Source organism: Dysidea avara, chromosome 2 (genome assembly GCF_963678975.1).
Source record: "Dysidea avara chromosome 2, odDysAvar1.4, whole genome shotgun sequence".
Taxonomy (NCBI): domain Eukaryota; kingdom Metazoa; phylum Porifera; class Demospongiae; order Dictyoceratida; family Dysideidae; genus Dysidea; species Dysidea avara.
In genome coordinates, this window is record NC_089273.1 from 15318822 (window position 1) to 15336617 (window position 17796).

The 17796-nt window shown below is 38.0% G+C and overlaps 1 long non-coding RNA gene across 1 annotated transcript; it reads right to left on the reverse strand.

Moving 5' to 3' along the window:
- Positions 1–2136: 2136 nt before the first annotated feature.
- Positions 2137–15188, reverse strand: LOC136246688 (uncharacterized). Its single transcript, XR_010696754.1, has 3 exons — positions 15027–15188; positions 2309–2374; positions 2137–2251 (listed from the first exon to the last, which is right to left on the reverse strand). It is a non-coding gene; the product is annotated as an uncharacterized lncRNA (long non-coding RNA).
- Positions 15189–17796: the final 2608 nt, after the last annotated feature.

Genomic DNA, 17796 nt, shown 5'->3' on the forward strand with positions numbered 1-17796 from the left:
CAGAAATTGGACAATCATTGACGTTCCTCCTCAGAAAAGCTAAGGCTGAATTGGCCTTATGACAGATGTTATGAATATGATTTTTCCAAGTAAGATGTTCATCAAATGTTATTCCTAGATATTTTGCCTTGGAGACCTTTTGAATTAGGTGATCAAATAAGTAATAGTTATGTTCAATAATATGATGTTTATTTGAAATTGTAAGATGTACACATTTAGCTGGGTTAAATTCCATTTGCCATCTCCTGGCCCATGCTTGTAAAGTATATAAATCTTGTTGAAGATGCTCAGAGTCATTGGGATAATGAATGATGTTGTAAATTAAGATATCATCTGCATAAAGTCTAACAGTACACTGGAGATCTTGTGTAATATCATTTATCAATATTAAAAACAATAAGGGTGCCAAAACTGTGCCTTGTGGCACACCGGAAAGTACTGTAGAAGGACAGCTATTTTCTCCATCAATAACAACTGATTGTGTTCTTTCTGTCAGAAAACTTTTGATCCAATCTATATAGCAAGTGGCCATTTATTCCATAGTGTGATAATTTGTGACAAAGTCTTTCGTGAGGTACCTTATCAAATGCTTTGGAGAAGTCAAGAAACAAAGCATCAATTTGTTCTCCAGAATTCAATGCTTTAGCAAAATCGTTCACTGCACCGTATGTAAAACTTGCATGAAAATTTCTTGGACAAAACTTTTTTACATAAGATTGAACCACTCTGATAGAGCAGTCATTCATGTAAATCATAAGAAAATAATTTTACACAAAATTTTTATCACAGAAATTTTTCACTAAAATAAAGTGAATTGCAGTAGGTAAATATAGGTAGTATAGAAATAGTGGTAATGTGGGTGTGGTGTTAATAGGGTGGTAACATGTGTAGGCAATTAGGTACAAGTGATGAGAAGAGTAGTAGTAGTAGTAGTAGTAGTAGTGGTAGTAGTAGTAGTAGTAGTAGTAGTGGTAGTAGTAGTAGTGGTAGTAGTAGTAGTAGTAGTAGTGGTAGTAGTAGTAGTGGTAGTAGTAGTAGTGGTAGTAGTAGTAGTAGTAGTAGTAGTAGTGGTAGTAGTAGTGGTAGTAGTAGTGGTGGTGTTGGTGGTGGTGTTGGTGGTGGTGGTGGTGGTGGTGGTGGTGGTGGTGGTGGTGGTGGTGGTGGTGGTGGTGGTGGTGGTGGTGGTGTTGGTGGTGGTGTTGGTGGTGGTGGTGGTGGTGGTGTTGGTGGTGGTGTTGGTGGTGGTGGTGGTGGTGGTGGTGGTGGTGGTGGTGGTGGTGGTGGTGGTGGTGGTGGTGGTGGTGGTGGTGGTGGTGGTGGTGGTGGTGGTGGTGGTGGTGGTGGTGGTGGTGGTGGTGGTGGTGGTGGTGGTGGTGGTGGTGGTGGTGGTGGTGGTGGTGGTGGTGGTGGTGGTGGTGGTGATAATTCTCTAACTGTCTGTGACCAAGTAAGCACAATCAATCTTATACAGTAGTTATGGTTATGTTCAATTATTCTGCATTCAGCAGTATTGCAAAGATAAAGTAATGCTAAGATTTAAATTCTAAGCTTTTGTATGCTTTAGCCATTTTGTGGTGGTAACAATATCAATAAATGTAATTATTGAGCTTGTAGTGAATTTAATGTGCATTGAAACAGCTGAAATGACTACAATATCTGGAAGACTGTACTCCTAAGAACCCTTAGTAACTTGGTCCCATACAGTGGGGTCAGGCATGGTAAAAGTATGCAGAAAAGGAGACAATAAATTAAATACGTATAGAATTCTGTTGAAATACCTGCACTCTCATACACTGTTAATCACATACTCAAAATACTCTAATACAACAATCAGCTCCAATTCAAAATAAATGAGGGTACAGATAATTGAGGGTTGGATAACTGAGGGTCTATTGTACAACATAAATGTTTTCCTGACAATTCCCTTTTACTTTAACAACGTGTTTTGTACCATTGAGTATGCTTAATTACTTACCAGATCTTAATTCAGTGATCGCCATCATCAATGATTGAGCTGATGTAGCAATAGTCTCCAGTTTATCACACAGATCAAGTAATTCTTCTCTATAGTTTATCTTAACAATCAAACAATCCAATATTATCTTATTAGCAGTAGTAGAGTTACTACTGTTCAATACCATATCAAAGTCACTAGTGGTGAAATACTTATGCAATATATCAATACTTTGTTCATAGTTATCAGGCATTGATTGTAGTATAGTGTGATAATGTGCCTTGAGAGGAGCAAAACCTAGTCACACATGAGTATGCATTTTGAATAACAATAACCACATGAGGTACAGCCTACCTATGTTGTTTGCAATCTTTTCTGCAATACTTGCATTTTCAGCAGCAAGTAGATCAGACATTACAGCTATGCAATAACAACAATCATATTTTAAATTTCAACCCTGTATACTGATTATAATTATAACAATAATTATATGCATTTATCGATACGCTAGCACAGAAATAATATTATCAAAACTCACAGTAGTGAGTTATGTGGTCAGAAAGCTGTGCCTCTTGCAAATGTTTGCTATCCTTGTCAATGTCATAATTCACATGATCTCATAACACTTTAACACTTCATCATAGACACTATATTTATCCATCTACTGTAATATGAGACAAAACACTGGGAAGTATTAGAATTAAAGGACAATTTACTTTAGGCATGTATACTGGCCACCATGACACCATCAACACATAACTAAGTGATATCATGCATGTGCTCATAAGCCTCATGTGTAAAAAATATGTATAGATTGTTCTTAAAACATTGATATTGTATGCACCTATTTCTTCAGGTGAATGTAACATGCTGGCATTGTTAATATATGGTCATGATCAGAGGCAGTTTTAGAGGGTTATGGGGATTCCAGAAACCTCTTTGGGGCTGGGCTTACATGTACTTCAAAACAGCTGCCTATCCATTAGGCAACTAGTATTACACTGAATCTCCCTTATCTACAACTATAAACTCATAGGACATAACACACAAATCATGCTCGTCAATCAATGCCCATCTGCTAACTGATACTTTCACTCTTCTTGCAGTAAACTTCAAGGATCACAAATATATATATAATTATTTGAGAACAAACGATCGAGATACTCTTTAACTAATAGAACAGTCATTCATGCTAATAGAACATTCAGTTGAAACAATATGCTAGTTCCGTGTTTTTAGGATGCAATATATCAAACCTATCAGCAATTGTAACCAAATTTATGAAAATCATCCTGTTCTGCACATGCAAGCTGCAGGAAACACATTAATTTTGAAGATTCAGCATTTTCAAAAAAATCATACTTTTGCACATTTGAATAAAGTAACTATTAAACCTGCTGTGAAGTTTCACACTCAAAATTTCTTTTTCTAGGAGATATGCATGCATGATTATATCAAACTATGTAGCAATTTTTACATGCGTGGGACAGCAATTAACTTACAAATTGGGTGATTTGTTCAGGTTATGGAATGGATAAAATTAAGAGGTAAGCAATGATACAAGTTATTTAATCGAAGAAAAGGTCTGAGAACACTTTATGTAACTATCAAGGTATGTTTTGGAACCACAATTGGCAACTTTTAATATTCCTAAAAGTTGCCATTTGTGGCAATTTATAGAATCAAATGATTTCCATAATTGGCAAGTTCTAGGTTATAGCCAGAATTGGTGCCAACCATTAGAAGTTACACCAATTTGGTAACCTGAGGATTCCCACTGGATACTTCAATTGTTGCTAAGTTTAGCAGCTCTCTCACCAGTAGCCAAATGTGGCATCCTTCAAACCTTGCCAGTTTTGGGAATATTGGGTGCACACTAATATAGTGTGTCATAGACCTTTCGATTATGGGTTTAAGTTTCCATTATTGGTAATAATTTATATCCAGATGCTTTTAGTTTTATCTGATTTCACAGGTTTTATATCTAACCCAAACCCTACCCCTAACCCTAACTAACCCTACTAGTGAATTTCCAGTGAATGTCCTAATTCTACTAGCGAATATCCTAATTCTAGCGAAATTCCTAATTCTACTAGCAAATGTCCTAAATCTACTAGCGAATGTCCTAATTCTACTAGCAAATGTCCTAATTCTGTGCAAACCCTCCAGTGCCCAACTGATAGACTTGATAATAATAATAATAATAATAATTCTACTAACCAATGTCCTAATTCTACTAGCAATGTCCTAATTCTACTAGTGTATAGAGGTGTAGCGATATGGGTTTTTGGCATGTACCGATATCCGATATTGATGCAACCAAAAGAAGCCGATAATCCTCAAGAGGTTGAAAGATCGGACTGTCCCCTTTGACAGTGCGATCTTTCAACCTCTTGAGGATGTGATTCGTCAACTGTTTATTCTTACCTTATCAGGCTGTCCACCGCCGTGTGATAATTTACGACAATTGTTTGCTCTCCCTGCTCGTTGGGGAGGCCTGGGTATTTTTATTCCAACTAACACAAGTAACAATGAGTTGGCTGCTTCCCGTCATATTGCTGAACCTCTTTGTTTGTGCATTCATGACCATTCTAAGAGCTTTATTGAGGCTATTTCTTTCCAACAGTCTAGAAAATTTTCTGTGCGCAAAGCAAAGTTAGACACATGACTTCTTCTGAATTGCGTCAGCAGTTGGAACCCACACTGCAGCGTGCAGTGGAGCTAGAATCTGTGAAGGATGCCCTAGCTTTGCGTTACGGTTGGCCTCCCTCCGTACTCCAACTCTTTGTGCTTGTGGGGCTTCATTCTCTGTGGATCATGTGCTCTCTTGTCCGAAGGGGGAACTACCTTCCCTTCGCTACAATGAGATAAAGGACCTCACTGCTACCTTTTTGACAGAGGTGTGCTCCCAGGTCTGTACTGAACCAGAACTGCAGCCCGTCCACAATCCTGATGAGTTCCATCTTTCTAACCTCAAATACTCAAGAAGGGGCTCGCTTGGACATTGCCATGAATGGTTTTTGGGGTAGTCGTTCTGAAAGATGTTTTATTGATGTTCGCGTTTTTAATCCACTTGCCCCATCTAACAGTTCTTCATCACTTTCTTCTACCTTTAAGAAGCATGAGAATATCAAGCATCGAGCTTATGGTCAGAGAATTCGTGAGGTTGAGCAGCTTCTTTTACAACTATCATCATGTCGGCAACAGGGGGGTTGGCTCATGAAGCCACAGTTTTCTATAAGCGTCTGGCTTCCCTCCTATCGGCTAAGTGGAGTGATGAATACTCTGTAGTCCTGGGTTGGCTTCAGTGTTGTCTTGGCTTTTCTCTGCTCCGTTCGGCTATTCAGTGCATTCGAGGTGAGCGTTCATCCATTGGTGCTTACACTAGGGCTCCACCACCAATGGATTTAGTGCAAGTGGAGTCCCACTTGTCAGAGTAACATGCTGGCTGTGTTACTCTGCTTTTTCTTTTGTTTTTTTACATTTGTCCAGCATGTGCCTTTGTGCTGGGGGTGGTAGGCAAGGGCAGTCCATCAAGCCCGGGTTAAAAAAAAGAAGCCAATAACCGATAGTCTATCCGATATTTGCATTAATATTTTAAGCAAACGAAAGTGTACATTTACCTACTCTACAACAACATGTGCATGTATTCATTGCCTGTGGTGGTATACAGCTTGGGTTTCTATTGTGCAATCCAGACAATTAGGCACCTACAAACATTTTTATGTATAATCCCATGAAGCCTTAAATGGATATTTCTGCATTACTCCGCATTCTAATGGCTTATGAGAAAGCTGGTACAGCAAGTTTCCTTGGTTATCCTGTGATCCTTATTTTATTACAAAGGTACTCTATAACTGCTTCATTTGTAAAGACTTTCCAGCAACAAACTAGAAATGCGTGTAATTATATGGCTTCTCGTAGCATAGCACTTGTTGCAGAGTGAACAATAAGCCAGAGCCACATGGATAATGTAGAAAACCAGTGCATAATCCAAACTATTGCTACTGTATAAATATCGGTAGCGATATCAGTCCTCCTGGTGTTCTGTACCGATACCAATATTGGTTAAAAAAATACCATATAGGTGGCCGATATTATAGCCGATCCGTTTATCGGTACACCTCTACTAGTGTATGTCCTATTTCTACCAACGAATTTCCTAAACCTACTATCACACCAGTACAGTAGACTCTTAACCCTTTTATATAAACTAAATTCAAAACTGGAAATTGATAATCACAATTAAATCTACCATGCTATGTTATAAAAGCAAAGTAAGTAATTTGCCACTTGTAGCAAGGCTTTAGGATGCCACATTTGCTTTATATGTTTCCAAATCTGGCAAAAATATTTCCCAAAATTGACAGGTCAATTTCCAAACTTAGCCAATTTAGTGCTTTCGAAAATTGGCAAAATTGTTCTTTCCAAAATTGGTATCAAATAGGCTACGTCATAAATAAATAAATAATGAATTAATAATTAGGTAGTGGTTGCTGAAAGAAAGGTTTTTAACCAGGCGCGCGCCCATAGCCGGCAGTGGGCGCGCCTGGTTTACAGAAATTGTTTTCGTAATAGTGTGTGTGTGTGTGTGTGTGTGTGTGTGTGTGTGTGTGTGTGTGTGTGTGTGTGTGTGTGTGTGTGTGTGTGTGTGTGTGTGTGTGTGTGTGTGTGTGTGTGTGTACCTATCTATCTATGTTTGTCCGTACGCACCCACGTGAGCAAAATCGTTTAATAATGGTAAAAGCAGCTTTTAGGTAAGAAGTAAAAGTGAAATGAAGTCTGTATTAAACTTCTGCACAGGTAAACTTTGCTCTGAGATGGTTTCTTTTCGGCGGACTGAAATACGGGTGTGGCGACTTTCCTCAGACTACCTTCCCCTTGAAGTTTTCAGACATTTAGCAACTGAAAAACAACGTTGCAGGCCTCGTACACTACCAGGAGTAGCCTATCGCTACGAGTTGAAAGGGGGCGTATCCCTTACGTACGCGAACGAAAATGAAGAACAGCTTTGAGGCTTCGTCGAGAGAATTTGTGGGAAAAACACGTTAGTCACACTATAAAACAGTTTAGAAGATACTTCTGTGCGTAATATGTAGGTAAAATCGGTTTATTACACAAACGCTTCCTTAGCTGTGCATAGCAACGTAATTGAACGAATTACGAATATTTCATGAATTACGAAATACGAGAATTAGCTAATAATATTATTGCACAACCCAAAACTAAAGTAGTAATACATAGTAGGAAGTGAATGTAATAAAGATGGTAACACAAAAGTATACAAAAACTATCTAATTACAAACTAACATACTAATTACAATAAACTAAACTACATACAAGCTACACCTACTTAATTACTTTATAAAACCTAAACACAATCTACCGTGTCCAAGGTGCATAGTGTCTGAGGACCATTTTGGCATTGTATTTCCATAAAGTCACTAATAACCTTTGCAACAATTGCCTCCTAGCCAACTTCCGAGACAAACTATTTTTAATTGTATTGCGGTCAGCAATTGTAAAAAGAGTGCACAAAGCAAAAGGAGACCAAACACCGAATGATTCACACACTAGAGGGATAAAGTCACCTCCATCATTGGTAACAGAATCTAAATAGCGATTGTCCTTAGCTTCCTCACCGGCAGCAGCAGCCACCTCAGCCTGAGAAGCAGCAGTGGATATAAAAGCAGGCTGAGTTGTGCACCTGACAGAGAGGTCAAAGCATACTGGACGACCCAATGAGTAATACATAGTTGGTTAATTCAGAGTAGCATATACTGTCTATAGTTAATTCCAGATGAGGTACCTAGCTGCATGGCGCCTGGTTTTTAAAAGTAGCACAACATTCAATTCAATTCAATTATTAGCTTTATAGTGCAATGTTACAGGTGTACATGGTTGTACAACAATAAAAGTGAGTTTGTATACAATTGCACTAAAGGTAATCTGGTAAGTACCAGATCCCATAACTTAAATTAAGTACTTATCATTACTTATATAATTACAATTAGCTGCTAAATGTATCAAATGTTTGGAGCAGATGCTACAAGGACATGTAAAATGGAAACTATGCTGGTTGTCTGGATCGAAGTTTCTTATAAAATGCTGCCATAGGATTTTAGTTAGTTGAAATTTAATGGTAACAAAGGGTTGAGTTAGGTCAATTACTGGTAAGCTGTTGAAGGTTCGAGGAAGTCTGTTGAAGTAGAAGTTTCTTTGTTGATTAGATGATTCAACTTTTTTATTTTCGCATCTAGTAGTTTCCCCGAGCATTCAACTTTAGGGGACATGATAAGTAACATTAGCGATAGTGTTAGGCTCGGGTTCAGCTTTAGTTTCTTTTTCACCATTAGGTTACGTTCTTCTTACTGCATTATAGTGTATATAGTGAGACTACTAGCTACGTGAGTAGCGCTTATAAGGTAGAAAAGGAGGGTAGTGGGTAGCTAGCAGCGGTAGCACAGTGGTAAGCCCACTGCTTGCAATTCCAATAGCCCAGGGTTCGAGCCCAGGTTGAGTTATTATTATTATTGTTAATTAGCAAAGCCCACTAGGGGCAACACGCTAATGAGAATTACAATTACATATTATATTTTTGTGGAATTTTTTATTTTATCTTATATTTTTTGTGGTTTTTTTCCGTTAAGTGACCCTTTCTTGCCTAAGTTTTACTGTTGGTTCAATAGTGAGTCCAGCTTATTGAACCGACTTTCGGTTCAGTAACCACTGCCTAATAATTAATGTTCTTGAAAACTACGAGGCATGAACTAACCAGAGACAAATTCGCCTGTGAAAGAAGGTACAAACGTATAATCGTTGCGCCTGTTCGTGCTGATGACCTGACCATACGTGTAATTCTATATAATGCCCAGTACCACACCCTTGCTTAATTATTAATAGGAAGTGGTTACTGAATCGAAAGGTTTTTATTTTCGCATCTAGTAGTTTCCCCGAGCATTCGACTTTAGGGGACGCGAAAAGTATCATTAGCGTTAGGGATATACTTGGGATCAGCTTTGGTTTCTTCTTCACTGTTAGGTTACGTTCTTATTACTACTACGTGAATAGCATTTATAAGGTAGAAAAGTAGGGGTAGTGGGTAGCTAGCAGCGGTAGCACAGTGGTAAGCCCATGGCCTACAGTTCTAGTAGTCAAGGGTTCGAGCCCAGGTTGAGTTTTGTGGTTTGTTTTTTTCGTTTAGTGACCCTTTTTGTCTAGGTTTTACTGTTTGTTTTTTTTTGTTTTTTTATTCCGGCCCTAATGGCACTCCCATTCTCCCCGATCTCTAGCTAGAAGTTAAACCTAATTTAATTTATAAATGACAAAAAGCAGAAGAAAGAAAAAGCAGCTAAACCTACAGAGCCTACACAGGCCTACAAAAACACCGCATGGGCCGCCAGCATACACACAGCAAAATCCCCGGACAGGGGCCTTAACAAGAAAGCCCTGCAGACTACTGGCCAAACTGCAGGGAGTGGGAGAATGAAACAGAGTTCAACTCCCACCAAGGACTGCCAGGCAACAGGCTAAATAGATGTAAAAATGTCCGGGAATTGTGGCGCCACAGACAAACAGAGAGTTGCTCTAGCAGATGGCGGTATGCTAGGCCACGAGAAATGCCACTCCTGGTGGTTGTCCTCAAAGCAATATCCTGCAAGACAGGACGACTAGCAGCAGACCACAAAGGTTTTACTGTCGGTTCAATAGCGAGCCCGGCTTATTGAACCGACTTTCGGTTCAGCAACCACTGCCTTATTATTATTATTATTATTATCAATTTTACCACAAGGGAAGGCATACACAAAAGGCAAAGCCTGTACAAGGCGTCAGCCCAAAATCAAGACACGATAGTGTGCCGTGCGGTTCAAGAAGCCGGCGCGCAACACCCGTGAGTATATTGACAGGAAGAACGAAAACGCAACCTTCGCATCTCCGTAGCTCTGCTGAAACAAGACGATTTTTGCTGTGGACACTCCCTTCCAACTTCAGTACTTCACATTCCAAATTTGAGCGAAATCGCTTCAAGCGTTCCCGAGATATGCGACTTCAAAAATTGGCTTAGTTAGACTTACTTCGCTTTTTTTTTCTTATTATTTTTCTTCCTCTTTTCGCACACTTACAAAAACGGCTATAAAACGCGAACGCAATATTCGAATACATTGAAATTTGGCACACAGAAGGGGGGTATAAAGGCACATGTCTGTACCAACTGTGGTTGGAATACGATAAACAGGTAAATAGGTATTTAGTGCTTATTCACGAAAAATAACACCAATATGTTGACACGCCTACAGGGTAAACCGCTTACGGGAAGAAGCTGAAAATCGGTGGGTAAATAGGTTAACTAATTAACCTCAAACATTTTTGTGGTTTGAAAGAAATCAAGCTAAGAACCAGGAAGATAATGAAAAAATCAACAGTGTGTAACAATTACGCAATCGAGATTAACTAATAAAAAACGACTACTTTCCACGCCCACCAGAAAAACCACTTGGAGGAATGCTTTAAAATTCGCTGTACAGATGGAGTAATCATCTTAGAAAGGACCTTCAATGGTGTAGAAGAATCAGACTTAAAGCCACGGAGGTATAACACGAAATGTAGCAAGTGCGAGATCGAGATACTCTAATAGAGCAGTCACCCTAATAGAACAGTCATACTGAAAAGAATTCAAAACATCAGCTAGAAACTATTAACCTGTATAGAGATAAGCTGCAAACAATTCACCCTGTAGAGATATCAGCTAGAAGAAGTTACCTTGTAGGGAGTTCAACTACGTAGTTCAGCTAGAAGAAGTCACCTTGTAGAGAGTTCAGCTACAAAGAAACCATCATGTGGAGAGTTCAGTTGCAAACAGTTCACCCTGTAGAGAGATCAGCTAGAAGGACTAACCTTGTAGAGTGTTCAGTTGCAAAGGAACCATGCACCATGTAGAGTTCTGTAATAAATATATGTATTATACATATATATATATATATATCTAATCCAAAACAGCCAAGCTGTAAAAAAAGTGTGCGGCCCTCAGAAAGGCTATGGTGAAAAAAGATGTGAAATCCAAGGTGGCGGCCAAGAAATGGCTGTGATGGTAGGTTAATGGTAAAAATTTTAATAATGACAATTCAGGTAAATTTTGTGAAGCGGCACAAAAATTCACCTGAATTGTCGTTATTAAAATTTTTACCATTAACCTACCATCACAGCCATTTCTTGGCCGCCACCTTGGATTTCACATCATTTTTCACCATAGCCTTTCTGAGGGCCGCACACTTTTTTTACAGCTTGGCTGTTTTGGATTAGATTTCATTTCTTTTTGTATTTGTATACCCCAAAGCCGGCCTATGGCCAGCTTTGGGACTTTTTTAACCTATGTTTTTTTTCTTTACTACAGGAAGAAGAAAAGATGAAGTAGATGTACTTTAAATATTTTATCAGTAAATGTACAAATTATATATATAATACATATGTGACCAGATTTGCGAAAAGGGGCCTTCCACACACATCCAATTTGCCAATTTTAACAATTGATAACTTCAGATTGGAAAGAGCTATTGCCTTGAAATTTGGGCAGTGGTGATTTCTTTGCAGCTGAACTCTCTACAAGGTAATTTCTTCTAGCTGATCTCTCTGCAGGGAGATTTGTTTGTAGCTGAACTATCTACAAGGTAACTTCTTCTAGCTGATCTCTCTACAGGGTGATTTGTTTGTAGCTGAATTCTGTACAGGTGATTTGTTTGCAGCTGAGCTCTTTACATAAATGGTTTCTTTGTAGCTGAACTCTCTACAAAGTAACTTCTTCTAACTGATCTTTCTACAGGGTGATTTGTTTGTAGCTGAACTATCTACAAGATAATTTCTTCTAGCTGATCTCTCTACAGGGTGATTTGTTTGTAGCTGAATTCTGTACAGGTGATTTGTTTGCAGCTGAGCTTTTTACAGAATGGTTTCTTTGTAGCTGAACGATCTACAAGGTAACTTCTTCTAGCTGATCTCTCTACAGGGTGATTTGTTTGTAGCTGAATTCTGTACAGGTGATTTGTTTGCAGCTGAGCTCTTTACAGAATGGTTTCTTTGTAACTGAACTCTCTACAAGGTAACTTCTTCTAACTGATCTTTCTACAGGGCAATTTGTTTGTGGCTGAATTTTCTACAGGGTGATTTCTTTGCAGCTGAACTCTCTACTTGGTGGTTTCTTTGTAGCTGAACTATGTACACGGTAATTTCTTCTAGCTGACCTCTCTACAGGGTGATTTGTTTGTAGCTGAATTCTGTACAGGTGATTTGTTTGCAGCTGAGCTCTAAACAGAATGGTTTGTTTGTAGCTGAACTCTCTACAAGGTAACTTTTCTAGCTGATGTCTCTACAAGGTGACTAGTTTGTAGCTGAACTCTCTACATGGTGGTTTCTTTGTAACTGAACTTTCTACAAGGTGACTTCTTCTAGCTGATGTAACACAGGGTGATTTGTTTGTAGCTGAACTCTCTACAAGGTAACTTCTTCTAGCTGATCTCTCTACAGGGAGATTTGTTTGTAGCTGAACTCTCTAAATGATGGTTTCTTTGTAACTGAACTCTCTACGAATTAACTTCTTCTAGCTGATCTCTCTACATGGTGATTTGTTTGTAGCTGAATTCTGTATAGGTGATTTGTTTGCAGCTGAGCTCTTTAAATAATGGTTTCTTTGTAGCTGAACTCTCTCAAGGTAACTTCTTCTAGCTGATGTCTTTACAGGGTCACTAGTTTGTAGCTGAATTCTCTACATGGTGGTTTCTTTGTAACTGAACTCTCTACAAGGTAACTTTTTCTAGCTCATCTTTCTACAGGGTGATTTATATGTAGCTGAATTCTGTACAGGTGATTTGTTTGCAGCTGAGCTCTTAAAAGAATGGTTTCTTTGTAGCTGAACTCTATACAAGGTAACTTCTTCTAGCTGATGTCTCTACAAGGTCACTAGTTTGTAGCTGAGCTCTCTACATGGTGGTTTCTTTGTAACTGAACTCTCTACAAGGTGACCTCTTCTAGCTGATCTTTCTACAGGGTGATTTGTTTGAAGCTGAACTCTCTACAAGGTAACTTCTTCTAGCTGATCTCTCTACAGGGAGATTTGTTTGTAGCTGAACTCTCTACATGATGGTAGAGAGTTCGATCGTATTGCAATTTTTTTTCAACATTGTATCGAATCTCAATATTTTTATAACTGATGTCAATATTTATCGTATAGTCAATATTTTGCTACAATTTTCAATATATTGAGTAATATTTTGGTAATTTACAACTTTTGGTGTGTGATTGTGCAATCATGGTAAAAATGAACTCTGAAATGATCGTGTTGTAGCTTGTAGATATTTGGTATAGGGTTTCCATTGACAGATGGTGCATGTGTTGTTGTGTCTTTTGACCAGAACAAATTTAGATGCATTAAAGAATAGATACTCTAATTGGAGGCATTGTTAATGTCAGATTGTAGCTTTACTGTGTCATCAGTAGATCTGATCTCTTGTAAACACTTGGTGTCATTTGCATAATTGAAACAACGATCATGATGGTAAAAAATTGCAACTGGTACCCCAGTTTGATGAGTCTAACATTTAGTGGTTTTGTGCATTCCTCTTTTGTGTATTTGTGTATTCATTCTATAGTTCTGCACACTTCAGTTGCTGCACATGTGTGTTTGTGGTTAGTGTGTTTGTTCTGTTCTTTCTTTGCAGAGTGTCACTACTGCAGTGCTATGCAACAAAGCCATACCTGCATCGCAAAGTACCCTTCCTCACAGCAGATACTGTAGAGTATGCATGGAATCGCCCATTCACCTACCCAATGATAATTTTGAATCTTTACTTGTTGTTAGCTAATCATGTACACTTCACTCAATTTAAGGTTACGGGATAGCGAGCGACTGTCAAACAAAAATTTTATTATGCAATTAAGGCGGGCTTGGTGTTGTTGTGTTGTGTATCAGCTGGTAACAGGCTTAAATTGTTGGGAGAATAATAGCGTGCTGACTGGACAGTTACAAGGTACGAGAAAACACACGTAACAGTACAAGATAACATAGAAACAACACACTTAGCAACTGGCTCACCTGTAAGCGCATGCGTAGTTTTGCTGTTTAATGGTGATATTTTCCTGAACCAAAAATCAGGATTGTCAAACTAGTTGTTAACATTTTGTATAAACAGACTACTAGTTTGGTTTCTTGTCTAGGTCCTGACGGAGCCATTTGTTAAAAATAATGTTTCTGGTGCTTGTGATATCAATTTAAAAATTAATTTTGTGACCACAATGTCCTACTTTAGGCCATATTACAGTCATATTTCAGCAACTACACACATTATTCACAAATCCTCTTGTCAGTCCCTCACAAGTGATGTTCTTCAAATCTTAGAATTGTTAGTAAGTTTTCATGGTTCTTCATTGGTCTGATTTTTGGTTCATAGTTTTCACTGATTGGAATGGGGACAACTCATGTTTCCATAACAACATTTGAATTCCATGTCGATTAATGAGAAGTTAAGAATGCATAAATATTTGATAACAATGCATTAAGAAAAATCAAACCCCTAATCATGAATAATGATTGATAGTGTACATGTGGGGTTTACAGTATCCCGTAACCTTAAGGTCTGTACATTTTATAATAATCAATGTAATAATATTCTACTCATGCTTTGATTTATAATAATCTATAAGTCTTCAAATGTATCTTATTCATAGCTATGTATAATGCATAGTATTTTATGGGGAGTTTGTTAAAGGTAGAATTAAGAATAGTGGAATAATGGACTAGCTCCAGTCATAACAAAGTGGCATCTTCTATGCCTTCCTATACATTGATACGGTGATCATGCTGTTATGTACAAGAGTAAAATTAATGATTTTTGTTTTATCACAGCAAAATCACTTTCTGTTTTAAGTAAACACCTAAAATTAAAGTCACATAAAAGAGAAATGATTATGCACTTGCATCATACTGTACATATGTGCACAAGTCTATAAGTAATGTACATACGTAGTGGCAATGGTGCAGTGATACTCAACAAACATTGATGCTAAAAGAATCTCTTATACTCACCAAATCTTATCATATTAGTCACAATCATCATCCCATCTGATGTACGAATAGTCTCCAGTTGATCACACAGATCAAGTAATTCTTTTCTACAGCTCATCCTCTCAATCAAACAATCTAATATTATCTTATTAGCAGTAGTGGAGTTACTGCTGCTCAATACCATACAAATCTGATCATCGGTGATGTAATTCTGTAACTTCCCAACACTCTGCTCATAGTTATCAGGCATCAATGCTAGTATATTGTGATAATGTGTCTCGAGAGGAGTGAAATCTATAAATTAGTCACAATCACTGTAACATCAAGTTTAAATCAAATAATTATATCCATGCAAAAGCAACTAAACTAAAACTGCAAAAAATAATATGTGGCCTGTGAAATTTAAGTAAAAAGAACTGTGAAATCAAAGGTGGCAATCAAGTAATGGCTGCAATGAAGGTAATATATACACAGAACTGTTTAGCACTGACGTTAATGTAACCATACCTTGTCTGTCACCCTAGATTTCACAGTGTTTTTGCCAAGGCTTTTAATGACCCCGGTACTTTTTACAGGCATTTTACATACACAATACCAATTTAAGGGTTTTGTAGTTTGTTTCTAAATTACTTTGCATCTATGATTATTATGGAAAAAACAAATTGTATTCATAGTTTATTTGACAACTATTCTTTACTGTTACTGTAGTTCAGAAGTCTAATACCATACCTGCATCACTGCCCATACAAAAGTCTCAATAGTAGCAGTGAAATTTATCCCCTATTTCACTGACAGCAGTGAAAAAGTTGTCATTGCAGTTTCATTGGCTAAAATTTAAGTTAACAATGTAGTGCCAATTAGTGTTGACACACGTTTAGTACATAGTGACAGATTGCATACATAGCAACGCTAATGCACAGCATGCGTATATGCAGCGAGTATAGTATTAACTGGGAATAGCATGGGTAGCAGTGAAATTTGGGATAAATACCACGAGTGTTGTATTGGAAATGGTAAGTTTCACTCACAATTTCCAATATTTTTCAACTATCAACTATCCTAATAGAACAGTCACTGCTCTAATAGAGCAGTCATCTCCATTGTTTGGTCAACTGAGAATCTGAAGAGTCCGGATAACTAAGGTTCTACTGTACCATAAAGCATTGTATAAATGTTGTATTAGCACAAGTAATAGCATGGGTAGCAGTGAAATTTGGGATAAATACCACGAGTGTTGTATTGGAAATGGGGATAAATTTCATGAGGCAAAATCCGGACTCTTCAGATTCTCAGTTGACCAAACAATGGAGATGACTGCTTTATTAGAGCAGTGACTGTTCTATTAGGATAGTTGATAGTTGAAAAATATTTTTATGCTATTTTAAGGTTATCAAACAGTACAATAGCACTGTATAGTAGGGACATCAAAGGTGTGGGGCTATCTGTGATATAACATAACCCAAAAACTTGTAACGATTTTTCCTCACAACGACATAACAGGATTGGTTGGGTAAAACCAAGCCCAAAAGTCTTTTCAGATCGACACGAAACATTTCCGTCAAGTTGCTACATATTTTTTTTAAATTATTCAACGGAATTTTCTACTGCCTGCCTGCCTGCCTGACACCTTCAGTCAAGCATAGCGGAAAGCTAGCTACAGCCACAGCCCTTATTCTTTCGCAGGAACGTTTCTAGTTCGCTTAAGAAAAAATCTTTGGTATATTGATAAACATACAATGTTTGCACTATTGTCTTACCTTTTATCCTTCTTTACCATGGCCATCAGTCAAGGTTCTACTGCTGAGTGTTAATAGACTACAGTACGGCTTCCATATCAGTGTATATTGCATCAAACTATTTGAATACACATGGTTGCGGCACCAAAAACACACACGTACGTGACTCGCTGTTGATAGATCAGAGAGCAACTCAAGGCGAACTATATAGCAATGTGTAAGTCAGTAAATATAGTTCATATTTAATAGTTATACCATGGCCACAAGGGATTTGCCTGATATGTATGCCCAAGCCCGAGGGCCGCATGCCCGAGGGCGAGGGCATATATATCAGGCAAATCCCGAGTGGCCATGGTATAAGTAATATATACCACTCTGGCTTGCTCACCTAATAGGTGAAGGAAGACAAACCTGCATTCACCACATTACTTTTATACAGAGGCTTGCAAAAATTGATTGTGGGTTTAAAATGTGGGCACAAAAAGGAATGATTGTGGGTTTCACTGGTTGTAATGATACCATTTTAAACCAAATAACCACTTTGTGGATGAATAAAGTTACCTAAGGTGCTAAAATAAACACTTAGACATATAGGTTGTGAATGTTTGAGGCATGTTTTCATGCAGTTGAAATGTACTCTGTAGAAAAACAATCCCCACATTGCAAAAATGATTATTTAGTGATGCTTAGTAACTGAACTATGCAATGCTGACTCACTCAATTCTTTTTACTTCACAACAATGCCCCTAACTAAATCAACATGTTTAACTCAAACCCACAATACAAAAATTTAAGCAGCTTTAATTCAAACCCACAATGCAAAACTTTAAGCATCTCTATAATAAACAATCAAAGGGAACTGATGCTTTGTAGCTGCCTCAGCATCAAAGACAGTTGTGGTCAGGGCAATATCTAGATATTGCCCTGTGGTCAGGGCAATATGTGATATATAACCCTGTGATTTCTTTTGATCTGAGGTGTCAAAGTGGTATATATATAGGAACAATGTTAGACCGAGTCGGGTCATCCAGGTCCTGCTTTACAGATTAAATGTG